Source organism: Argiope bruennichi, chromosome 8, assembly GCF_947563725.1.
Source record: "Argiope bruennichi chromosome 8, qqArgBrue1.1, whole genome shotgun sequence".
Taxonomy (NCBI): domain Eukaryota; kingdom Metazoa; phylum Arthropoda; class Arachnida; order Araneae; family Araneidae; genus Argiope; species Argiope bruennichi.
In genome coordinates, this window is record NC_079158.1 from 98,254,497 (window position 1) to 98,267,302 (window position 12,806).

At 30.6% G+C, this 12,806-nt stretch overlaps 1 protein-coding gene across 7 annotated transcripts in view; it reads right to left on the bottom strand.

Moving 5' to 3' along the window:
- Positions 1-12,806, bottom strand: part of LOC129981090 (uncharacterized) — a 190,917-nt gene that overhangs the window by 57,158 nt on the left and 120,953 nt on the right. The window contains exon 1 of one of the 7 annotated variants that reach the window (XM_056091745.1): positions 6,574-6,724. The exons of the other annotated variants lie outside the window; for them this stretch is intronic. The gene's annotated coding sequence lies outside the window, so the exon portion shown is untranslated. Of the gene's footprint in view, positions 1-6,573; positions 6,725-12,806 lie in introns of those variants that run through there. 7 annotated transcript variants of the gene reach the window in all.

Genomic DNA, 12,806 nt, shown 5'->3' on the forward strand with positions numbered 1-12,806 from the left:
GTTTAAATTCTAAACCATACAGCAAATTAAATTTTAATTTCATAAAAAAAACCAGAGAGAGTTATTTGCTTTTCCGAAACTATCTCGCATACTCTAATAGCATCTCCCCGCCCCTCATCCAAAAATGTGGAATTTGAGCAAAGCCGTGAAAACTGTAAGTGCTCAGATTTTTATTTTAAGAGTCCCGTACATAAGACTTTTGAGCTTCGTAGCACTGTAGAGAAAACCGGATAAGAATGCTGGATGCCAAATTTTCACCCTATTGAAACCGATTTTGATACATAACTATTATTATAGTCATAAGATCATATACCACATTTCGATTATTTAAGCCATTGCGTTTTTCAGTTACTGCGCTTACATGCTTATGTAAATACAGACCGACAGAAGTAGCCCCCTTGACGGATATGGTTCCACATTTGATAAATATAAATATTTTAAATATTAAACACGTATACTTAATTTACTTGTTCTCAGACAACCGGACAGACAGGCTTTCTCTGAATGGAATTTGTTCAAAATTTAACAGAGATCTGTAGATTTGACGAAAAGACTACGCACCAAATGCCACGCATCTATCTCAAAGCACTTTTGAGTTACCGTGTTCATAGACAGACAGACATAATAGCAAAAAAAAAAAAAAAAAAGTGTTTTTAGTATTTACGGAGATATCAAAAAAGGAGAATTCGTCAAAATCTTGAAATGGAATAATTTGGCGACAGTAGTATTTCATTTTCATTACGAGAAAATAAAAAGGCACCGCTACATTCCTACCCTTTCTGTGCAAATCGGATCTTTCTATTTCCACGCGTTCACGACTTATTGATTTTTAAGAACGAACCGAACTTCAGAAATACCACGTATTTCAAACAAATGCTAGAATCATTACAAAATATCAGGTAAATGAACGGAAAATTTAACTCCCCAAGAATTAATTAAAATAACTTAACATTTATGGACAATTTTCTCAGAAAGTAATATTAATTATTTGAAATAAGGCCACAATGTGATTAATAACACCAGTGGAATTTATTGGTTTATAATTTTAACACCAAACCAGCAGAAGTGATTTGTTCGAATTCTCTAAATGGCCTCGACACTAATAACCATTTACAATTAGTAATGATTCATTTTCTGGGAATTATTATTTTAAAAGGGGAACGCTTTACACAGAATGCGAAATATGGTAGATCAATTTGAATTTCACGCTGCTAAAGATTCCTGTTCATTTCTCTTATGGTATTTTCGAGAAATTAATTTCCCTAAATGTTTATAATAGAATGTGTCCCTTAATGAAATACTTTTATCATTTATAAACAATTAATTAGCGTTATAAATTATATATAAAAACTTATTTTAAAAAGAAAAAAAAAAACGATTGATCCGTTTGATTTTCAAGCTTAGCTCTTTTTCCGTATCCAAGATAAATTAATGTATTAAATTTTTCATCAAAATTGCATAAAAAATCGCAGCATATTTTAATGGAGAAAATTTAAAATACATTTCACAGGATATAACTATAATCATTACACAATAGCTCATGTTTTAATCGTTAGAAATTAAAGCCTTTAACTGAAAAAAATACTCTCACAGATGATTTTATGCAATTTGAGTCAATATAAGTGCTTCATCAATAATCATGAAATTTAAACTTCGTTATATTATCAATCACATAGTTATATTTATTAAAATAATTTTTATATGAAAATGTTTTAAACAAAAGAAGTATCATTCATCTGAGATCATAAATGACCGAGTTATGAAGCTCGGAATTTCATTATTTTAGGCCAATCATAGACTGCTTCTGAAAGGCACCTGCGCTAGTTATTGGACATTCGAAGTGTCTTTAAAAAGGTCTAAGATAGTAATATTTCAAGCGTATAATTTGAGAGTAGAAGTATTGAGTCTTTTTTGTTTGTTTGTTTTTGTTCTTTGTTTAAGATATTAGAGTGCAGATGTATTTTGCTAAAAAGGCCTAATAGGATAGGGAAATTTTAATTTTTCAGCAGTCTTATTTATTATGTTAATTTATCGATTTGAGTCAGTAAATTGATTTAAGCAACATAAAGCCAATCTGATGATAGATCAAAGTCAGTTGCAGATCCTAGAAATACAATCACATGCTAAATTTATCCCCTAACGTTTTTCAACAACCGTATTCATATACCCATAGACGAAGCCCACGGGCGTCTTTCGTCCAAAATTTCACAAAAATCAACAATTTTAGTTTTGAAACATAGAAACTTAACGCCAAATTTCACCATCCAAAACTCGTCACGATTTTTTTTTTTTTTTTTTTTTTTAGTTTTTTTAAGCCAATAACCAGATTGAGAGATAATTAAAAAAAAAAAAAAAGTTCGAAAGCTACAAAAATGTGTCTTTCGAACTCATCCAGGGAAGTCTTCAACATGAGGATTCATCAAAACCACGAAGTCGAATTTAGTCTATTACAGTAGTTACTACATCTATACTTCTTCGTAGATCAAAAATTAAAATTCGGTTTTAAGTAAATCAAATAAAATCGAAATAACTCATTTATTCAAGGAAAACTAGGATTCATTTTTTATAATTGGCGAATTTCCATGATAAAAAAAATTACAAACCAGGAAAGTAACGAGGAAGTGAAGTGAAAGGATCACGAACCAGGAAAACTCAAGAGAGTGTGCTATGCACACATAAGTGAAAGAGATTTTTAATTTTTGAATTTCTGATTATTCAGTTGATTATGATGCGATTTTATGTTTATTCTTTTTAGACGTACATTTGAAAGGGTTAAATATGTTGCAAAATATATTGTTTAAGGAAATAGATACACGTGTTACGTCTTAAATCACAAAATATTAGAACTAAATAAAAAAAATGTTAAATTAATCTTAGGTAATACAAAACCATAAAGTAACGAATTTTATGGACACGCACGCACGCGCGTTCACACACACAGACAGACAGACAGAGAGACAGACAGACAGACAGAGACAGAGAGAGAGAGAGAGAGAGAGAGAGAGAGAGAGAGAGACATTATGAAATCTTGAAATCAATTACTTCTCAAATTCGCTGCCAGAAGGCGTCACTAGCACTCAATCAAAATTTAACTAACTTAAGAGAGCAATTAATAATCAAGATCTTAAAATTTTAAAATAATGTACTGTTATTAAAAATACACAAGTACAAAACTTCATTATAACATGAATCGAGAAAAAAAATTGATTAAAGAATTCCATCTTTACCTACATGATAGAAAGTTAAATTAAATGTTTCGAAAATTAAAAAAGTATTTATAATACAAGAAATTCCAATCTCCAACATAATAATACTAACTATTTCCATTATTTTTATACAAGTATATCGCTAGATGAAAAACACTTTACGATTTCTACAATATTAATTCCAGAAAATTATTTGGAGTGCTTATGGTAATATTAAGCCCTCCATCTCAGCGAACTTAATGGTTTCTATAAGTATAAACAGACGGCCAATTATATGGCAAACGTTCGGACTTAATGATCACTAATTTCCAAACAAGCCCTTTCAGGAACATAATAATCCACACGAAACAAGCGTCATTATAACACAAACAAAATGTTTCTTTCGAGACTTTAATTTCGTAACTCAAATTAAGACTCCAAACGACATGGAAATAAATGCGAATCGAGGTTATTCATTTTGTTTTCTTATGCAAGATGTTCTATGACATCTCATTTAGCTTTCCCGAAGAAATGGGACAATCCATGTTTATGTTTCTTTATAACATTTCCGAATGCTTGTTACTAATTGCTACTAAGTTTATCCTGAACATAATGGTTGGAACTGACAATACAATCGATAAAGATATCCTCTGGGAGTGAAAAAGTCGAAAATCACTGCTAGGTTTAGCAATTAAACGTTTTATGGCTTGGGTTTAAAAGCGATTTCTTGTTCAGTAAATCTAAGTTTCGAGATGTCTACTGGATCCAATCGTAAATATATATTGCTTAAGTTTTAATTAAATGTTAAATTAATCTTAGGTAATATAAAACCATAAAGTAACAAATTCTATGCAGACGATTTCTTAAATGTTTAATTATGTAGATAAATCCACATAATAAAAAAATTATTAAATATTCCACAAGTTTTCAGAACTTCATATTTTTAATATATCGTTTGGCGTTTTTAAATAGTTAGCAGCTTTTAAATTCCTCGTGGGTTTTTTAAGTTTTTAGGATTGAATTCAAATTTCTGATGTGTTTTTAATAATTTTTATGATTGATTATATTCGGCTTTTAAAGTTTTAATGGTTTGAAGATAGACTACATTCAACTTTTGAATTAATATTTCGGTTATAATTGTTTTGATATATGATTTTTAAATCTCTTGTACATCTTTAAGGCAATAACTTTTAATTCTTAAGTATTTTTTAATGTTTTTAGATTGATTGTTGATACAGATTTTAAAATATCTAATATGTTCTATAATGTACTTTCCATTTCATTTTTGCTTTTCATGTTTTTGTATCTCATTTTGTGAATCATTCTGTAACACGTTTTTTCACATAGTGTAACGCGTTAACACTTTTCTTTTAGTAAATAAATGAATTTCAATTGAAATAATATAAAAATTCATTTAATAAAAAGTAGAACATGTATAATTCGTAACAGAGAGAAAACGATAAAAATTTGTTTTATCTAAAGATTAGAACTTATGAAAGAAGAATTAAGAAAAAGAACTTATGAATATTTATCAAAAAATATACATTCGAAAATCTCAAACGCATTCGCTATGGCTAAGTGCCGGACTCTTTTTTGTTTTTGTTTTTGAGGAGACGCTATCCTTTCGTTATGTAAGGATGGTGCCCGGGGCGCTATTAGGTGTTCTTGTAAAGCAATTCGCAATCGAAGATAACCAATCACTCATCTTGGCGTTTGGTCATCTTGGTAGGATTGGAAGGCTACCAAAAGCGTCCATGCACGCTCGTCATACCTGGTAGAGAATAATATTTGCGAGCAGACTCTCTCTGCTTGTAAATCTATTATCTTCTATTAGGAATATCTTATCTTCTATTAAGCATGGTGAGCGAGCATGGATGTTCTTGATAATTTTTATGAAGAACATCTCGGCATGCTGCCTATTTTCCTATAAGGTAGGGCGAGCGTGAGATTATTTTTAGTATTTAATCGTTTTATTACATAATAAATTAACGAGTAAACAATAAATAATTCTAATAAATGAAAATTTAATAATTATTACTGAAAGTTTTAAGAATAATTAGACGAAAGAATAGTAATTTTAAGAAATAAGTAATTTGCACTTTTTAAATATATATATCATTTTGAATGCAACAAATATTTTATAAAATTTTAAAATAATACAGTATAATTTATATATAACATGTTTCATTTAAAAAAACAGCATTTTTTTGAAATCGAATAATTTAAAGGCAACAGTGTTGTGGAATTAATGAAGAAAAATTATTCATTTATTATTATTGTGGTTAGCATTAAGATCCGGACTTAAATAATAAACAATAATTATTCGCGAATAACTTTGACATTTCTAATTGACCAAAATAATTTCAAACTATAGACGATATTATAACATTAAGCAAATAAGAACTTCAATTAAGAAATACAATTATGACAAATTCGGATTAAACACGTTCGAAGAAGTCAAGCTCCATCGCACTACTAAGTGTAAACATTATTTCATCGAAATTTAACTACTAATGCCGTACATTTAAATAATAACAACGAATTCGATTACACTTTTAACAGATTCACACGCCAATCGAAGTTTTTAAAGTATCAATATTTTCCTTTCATTTTCACGAATATTTAATCCAAATAATCGATATCTTCATATTGTATAAATTATATCAAAAACAGAATTAATCAAAATATAATTTCAAATCATCAATATTCGTTTCTTCTGGAATCTAATGATTTTGTACAAGCGAGGAGAATATTGATGAGTCTATATTCACATAATATAAGTAAAAATAATGCAAGAAAAATTTCTTCTCACTTTGAAGCATATTGAAAACAAACAAAAAATTACATCTTTAGATAGTATTTTCAAAGACACTTTTGGTAATATTATGATCATCAGCTTCCTGCGGATAACTTATGCGTGCATAAAAAAACAATGCGTTTGTGTGCATTTTTGCATAAATCTATGGTTTTTTTTCTTCTTAGTCAAATGCACATGTGTTTTTCAAAACAAAAGTGAGATCACTATCAATTTTTCAAAAGTAATTTTATCTTATAACACGAATTCAGATAGAAAATTTTTCCGTAAAAGCAATCAACAAGTTTTACTTATTTCATGGTACACATTACATACAATATAAAAAGTAACATGTAATAAAAAATTATAGACACATTTCTTCCTGAACAAGATACCTATCTCCAGATAATACAAGACTAGACAAGATCATGCGCTATTATTTTCTACCTGAGTCATTTCACCTTAAGATATGCGCTATCGCAGAAAAATCTCTCGATAAAAATTGATGAACAAGCTTTAATTATTTTGTGGCAAGTGCCACAAGTACTCGACTTAACAAATAACAATGCTTAAAAGAACTTAATGAAGCGTTACCTGCACAACAAGATATCCATCTGCGGATGACAACACAAAGTTACCTGTATACGATCACATGCGACGCGCAATGAAACTGGTCCAGAGAGCAACTACTAAAGCGAAACAGCTGGGAGACCCATTTGACTCTAAAAACAGTTGCTCTCGCTAAAAAGACCGGCGGTGAAAAGAAAAAAAGAAAGAAGAGAGAGAACGAGAGGAAAGGAAGGGAGAAAAAGAGAACATCGACAACATCCGCGGGCGAAAACCCGTTCGATTCAGTAACCTCGATTCTGGGCACACTACCCGGGATTCACAAAGCAGCCGAGCCGCTTTTTTTTTGGACGAAAAAGAGATGCTTTTTAAGCTTTCTCACTGATGCAGCGTTTCTGTCCCTGGAGAGGTGGCAGGGTACTCAACAGATCAAACTTTCATATTTTATAGATCGCTGGAATATCAGACCTGAGGGAACTTGAAGGACGATCGTGGAAATATTGCCTTAGTGCAATCTTCTGTATATAAAGGAATCACGTTTTTTTATTTTTTACTTTTTTCCGTACATACTTTTTTTTTCTTTGCTTCAATGCGCAAAGAAATTAACGGAAGTGGTCTCCTCCAAACTTTCTCGTATACTCTCTACTAAACCTTGTCATCGCAAACAAAGCCTGACATGGCATTGGCGCACAATAGTTATGAAATATTTTTTGGCGCGAATTTAGCATTTTTACTGAACCTTTCGTGCCATCCTTGGCGAGTTATTTGGCGATTAATTCTTGGTATGCCGTTAACAGTATCCGAAAATCGAATTGGTGTTTTAGACACGATTTCCCTCAAACGATTGAAACAAAAATTTGACACAAAACTGCAATTGTATTCTCAAAAATCCCAGATAAAATTTGATATATTTAAATTATTGCATTTGCATGTTTCTGAAAATATAGAACGAGAGATAATCAACCAGTTGTTGGATTTTGCACAAAATTTGACAGGTGTCTACAACATAGATGTTAAATCTTGGCACCAAATTTTATGTATCTAGCTTTTTTTGTTTTATAATTATTGTGCCAATTTATATTTCGAACAACCGGACAGACGTACTTCCTCTGAAATGATTGTACTGAAAATTTGATAAAAATCTGCAAATCTGGTGTGAAGACCGCATTCCAAATTACAACCATCTAGCTCAAAGCGTCTACGAGTTAACTTTATCACAGACAAGCAAACAGACAGGCAGACGGGCATTTTTCAAAAATGTGTTTTTCGAACTCGGAGAGGAGTTAAAATGTGGATATTCGTCAAAATCTCGAAATCGATTTTTTTTTACGATTACTATATTTTCTCTATACTACGCTTTCGAGAGAGAAAAAAAAAGTTTCATATTGACTTAAAAAATGAAACGAAAATATAATGCTATGATTGAAAATATTTAAATTCACATAGATGAAGCATTTAAATCACTGTCCATCCCAACCGATAGAAGAAATTATAAACACTCACTTCGAAATGAGCACTTGTTTTTCTTTGATGATTTGAAGGGAGTGGCACGGAGTTCTTGAACAAAAGGTTCTTAACCTCCGGACATAGTTGGTGAATAGAGTAATGGCATGGTAATGAGATTACCAAATAAGTGATTGTGCCTTAGATGATTAAAGATATTGCTTAGTAGAGTACTTTATAATTAATAAATCGGGTTTGTCGGTAAATTCAATTCAGAGTCAAGTCTGTTTGGTAAAGCTACGATAACGACTTAGAATGAAGGAGATAAGAAGCTCTCTTGGGGTTTTTTTGGTTGTGAAGAATCATAATTTTATATTTATTTTATTGCCATGTTATCACCTTGTCAATTTTTTCAAAAAATTTCGTTAATAGTTTCTTGAGAAAATCCTGCAATGTTGTGAGGTTAAGATCTTTTTTGATGTCTTCATTCCTAACAAGCCACATCTTGTTATTAATTTGCCTAACCGTCATATTGTGTAACCTTTCTAATGTTCATTATGAGTCTTGGCGACAATTATTTTTCTTCACGCTCTTAATACTTTCTTTAATATTCGCGAAAACCCAACGATACAAAGACACTTGAATAACCCCAAATTTGACCTTGAACAAACAAATACTAATGCACGAGGCCGATCTTTTGAAAGAATCAGTAAGAGCCTAAGAATCTATGAAACTTCCTCGTATATCCTACAATAAAAGACTTATCCCGTTTCTTCCGCATAGAATTGCGGATCTTGGGTAAAGCCTTGCATTATATTAGTAAATGATAGTTAAGGAAAGGAATTATAATTTTTTTGCATGAATCTAACATGTTTATGAATTATTGCCTTCATATGCATTCGTTAGATGTATCTGGTTCAAAATTCGATAAACATCTATATTTTAGGTGCTAAATCTATGTGTAAAATTTTATCTACGTATCTCTATGCGTTTTGTAACTATCGAACTCACTTTTACTTGAACAGTTAGATAGATAGACTTAATGTGTGTGGATTTCTTTCAAAATATGATAAAAAAAAGTCTACAAATGTGGTTGTAATTCCATGCATCAAATTTCATTCGCATATCTCACAGCGTTTTTGAATTATTATGTTCACAAACAGGCAGACACACATAATGCCAGAAATGTTTATCGGATTCAAGAAGAATCGATACATCGAATTCAGGAATCGATTCATCGAAATTCGGGTTCAGGAAGGATCGAAAAATCTCGAGTACGAAATGTTAGACGATTACAATAATTCCTCTACACTTCACAAAAGAGAGAAAAGAAAGTAGAAATGGACAAGCAATGGATTTATAGCAAATATTTCGTTCCAAAAACAACACGACACATCCGCGTGTCAATCGTCCCATAGAGGAAGATTCGTTGTAATGCAAAGATCCGACATATGGCTCTGAGGAGAATTTAGAGAAAAGCATATAAGCGTCCTTCATCCTGTACGGCTTAAGTTTCTTCACTGATGCAGGTTTTCTGTCTCTAGGGCAGTGGCTAGGTACTTAGCAGATCAAACTTTCATATTTTATAGATCGCGGAATATCAGACCTGAGGGAACTCCGAAGAAAGTATTACCTTACTGTGATTTTCGGTACTTCTTGGAATCTTGCTTTTTCTTCTGCTTCAATGTGCAAAAAATGTTATATAAATTTATCATTGGAAAAGAAATATTTAAATCCAATTTTAACATTTATTCCACACCTTTTTTTTAAACCCTTAAATGTTTTGCTTTTTTATTATCTATTTAGATGATATTTTTCCATTTGGGAATGTCCTGTTTTATTTTAATATCAAGAAGATTTAGAATACCTGTAGTGTTCGAGACCTTAGCATAATTTTTTTTATCGAAATATAGTGTTCTTGATGATTTAATTCCAGTTTATAAATGAGCTATGGGCACAAAGGTTAAGGGGTTGATTTGTTTTATGTTTGCAGAGATTTTGTAACCTGAATTTTCATTAAAAAAATTCGATAGAAATATGCCATTTAAGTAATAATTCGCTATACATTGCTTTATTGGTGGGTTTAAGGCACAGCAAAAAAATTACCGATAGACAAAGGAAATCTGCCTAATCAAATATCCATGCAGCATTATTAAAAAAAAAATTATACATGCAACGATGATGATATGAATTTGTTTATTGCAAGAGTGTTTATACATCAATGGCGGTATGAATTTATTTATTTTACAATTTACTCATTTAGATCTTATCACATGACAATTTCTTAAAGCAAACGCGCTTATTTAAGTCCATTAATTATATATTAATTTATTTAATATTTTTCAATATATTCTTTTCATGAGATTTTTATTTGAAATGTATAAGGAGCTTTTAATACATAGCTAATCCTCTTGGCAATATCCAGTAACGGGCAATTTATTTGGACATAATTTCTTAATTTTAATTTGAAGGATCCTGAAAAATTTGACAGCCTATGACTACTGATTCTTATGGATAAGATTCATTTATTAGCATAATGATACAAATGCCATATGTTCATCAGAAATTTAATCAGGAGCTCATTTAGCAGATGAAAGATTTCCCTAGGTAGAACTGTGCAATAATTCTACGTGTTTTAATTAGAAATCGCATGCAGCAGATAAAAGAAGCCTTCTCTAGGCAGAAATACATTATAATTTTGTTTAAAAAAAGGTTTCTTTTATCAGAAAAGCTAAAGGCATTTTCTGATAACATCTCTGATGAACATATGGTATTTTGACGTAGAGGTTTCCCATGGTTAATAAAATTTCATAATGGCAAAGAATAATTTACGAGAATTGGTTTTTAAAAACCGATGTTTTTTATGAATTACTGTAAAATGGCGTCTCTCTTTTTTATATTTTACTTATAAGATAAAATGCATACAGGAGATTTTTAATGAATTTTTACTTATGTAAAAATAACTTCAACAGGGCCTGGTTTAATCTTTTAATAACTACGGCAATGTTACTTTTATGCTGTCCATTTACTACCTATGAAAACTTGTCTATATTGATGGCTTAAATTTTTTAAAACGAAATACAGGACTGACAGAAAACTGTAAAATATGCGGTTATACCCTGGCAGGGCCACTTGGATCAGCAGTATTTTCGCCATGCTCTCCAAGGTTTTCTTCATGGGTGGATTGTATAAACGAGGATCTTTCAACTGTTTTTGAACGGTTTTTATTCAAAACGATTGTCTGTGAGCTACTTTTATAACTTAAGTAATGTTCTTATATCTTTTGAAAAGTTTTCCAAGAAAGCATTACAGCCTACTTGAAATAACTTTTATTTTCAATTAAGTCCTATCGTACTAGGAAGCCAATGTGTCTAAAACGAAATCTAGCCTTTTACCATGGGTCTCTGAATTCTTTTTATGGTCAATTTAATTCGATAAATAATATTAAAACGACTGTTTAATCGTAATATAAAAACAGCTGTATTAAAATTCAGTCAGACCGCTCTTAAAGAATGCATTAGTAAACTTTTCCAAAAGTGTGAAGAGTCGGAAAACCAAACAAATACCGAAATCAAACTTTATTCTTTTTATTCTTCCGTTTATAATTTATGCAATTTAAAATTTTGTCACTTTTTAACACGCATAATTTATACAAATTAAATTGACAAACGGAGATAAAAGCGAAACTAAAAAAAAGGTTGTTTGGTTTGGGAATCAAACAAAAAAAGCAAACAAAGTTTGAATGAAAATTTACAAACGCAAATGAAACTAATGAATAGAATAAATTGATGAAGACAACTCACACAAAAGATTTATGAGGCGGAAAATGAAGATATAATTAAAAGCTTTCTTCACAAATTACAAAACAAGGACATGGACACGATAAAATAGAATTTAAAAATTTAAATTTTCACTCGAACTCACAAAAGAAAGATAACAGCAATCTCAAAAAGACAAGTTGAAATGTAAACACCCATCTTCTATTAAATATCTCATTTCAGTTCCTTAACTAAATCAAAAGTGTTTGCAGTTATTTGTTTATTAACTCTCAAAGCAGAGTTAATTAAAGATGTCCCGATTTTTACTGAATAATTAATTGATAAAACTCATAAAAATCTCCCCAACAAACAATCGGGACACGGTTAGTGGTAACGTGATTTAACGAACAACATGAAACTGTGGTCAGTTGCAGGAAAGGGTCAATGATCCGTACTATGGAATAATGCAACGTCCGAATTGTTCACTATCCGGAAGGATGGTTATGTATTCTCAAAAATCGGAAAATAATTTTTTTTTTTTTTTTATTGCAAGCTGGGAGGTCAGTGACTGTAGAGTTAGTTATTCGAATCGTAGTAGTAATGGTAGGCAGAAAGTGGAATTTAAATGCCTTTGAAAATAAGACGAATTTGCCCAGCAATTGATTGTTAAATTTGATAACAAATCAAGTTTTATGACAATTTTCTTGTTCAAGCAGCATAAAACATGGAAATGAGAGTGGACATGCTATAAAAATGACATAATCTGTAATTTTAATCACAAGGTATATCCTTCATTTTATCTATGTTTATGGATTATTTTTTATCTATGCTTCATTTTATTTTTGATATTCTTAGTTTGAAATCTCGAAAAGATCTTCCTTGAGTTCTGCTTTCGTTATTTAAAATCATCAATAACAAGACTGATTGATATGGCATGTAAGATATATTGAATTTGCTGTACCTTCTGGAAGTTATTAAGACAACAGCTAATTTGAGGGAATATCTTGTCAAATAAAAACATTTTCGTAACATAAATTTTATAAAAAAATTTAGAAGTTC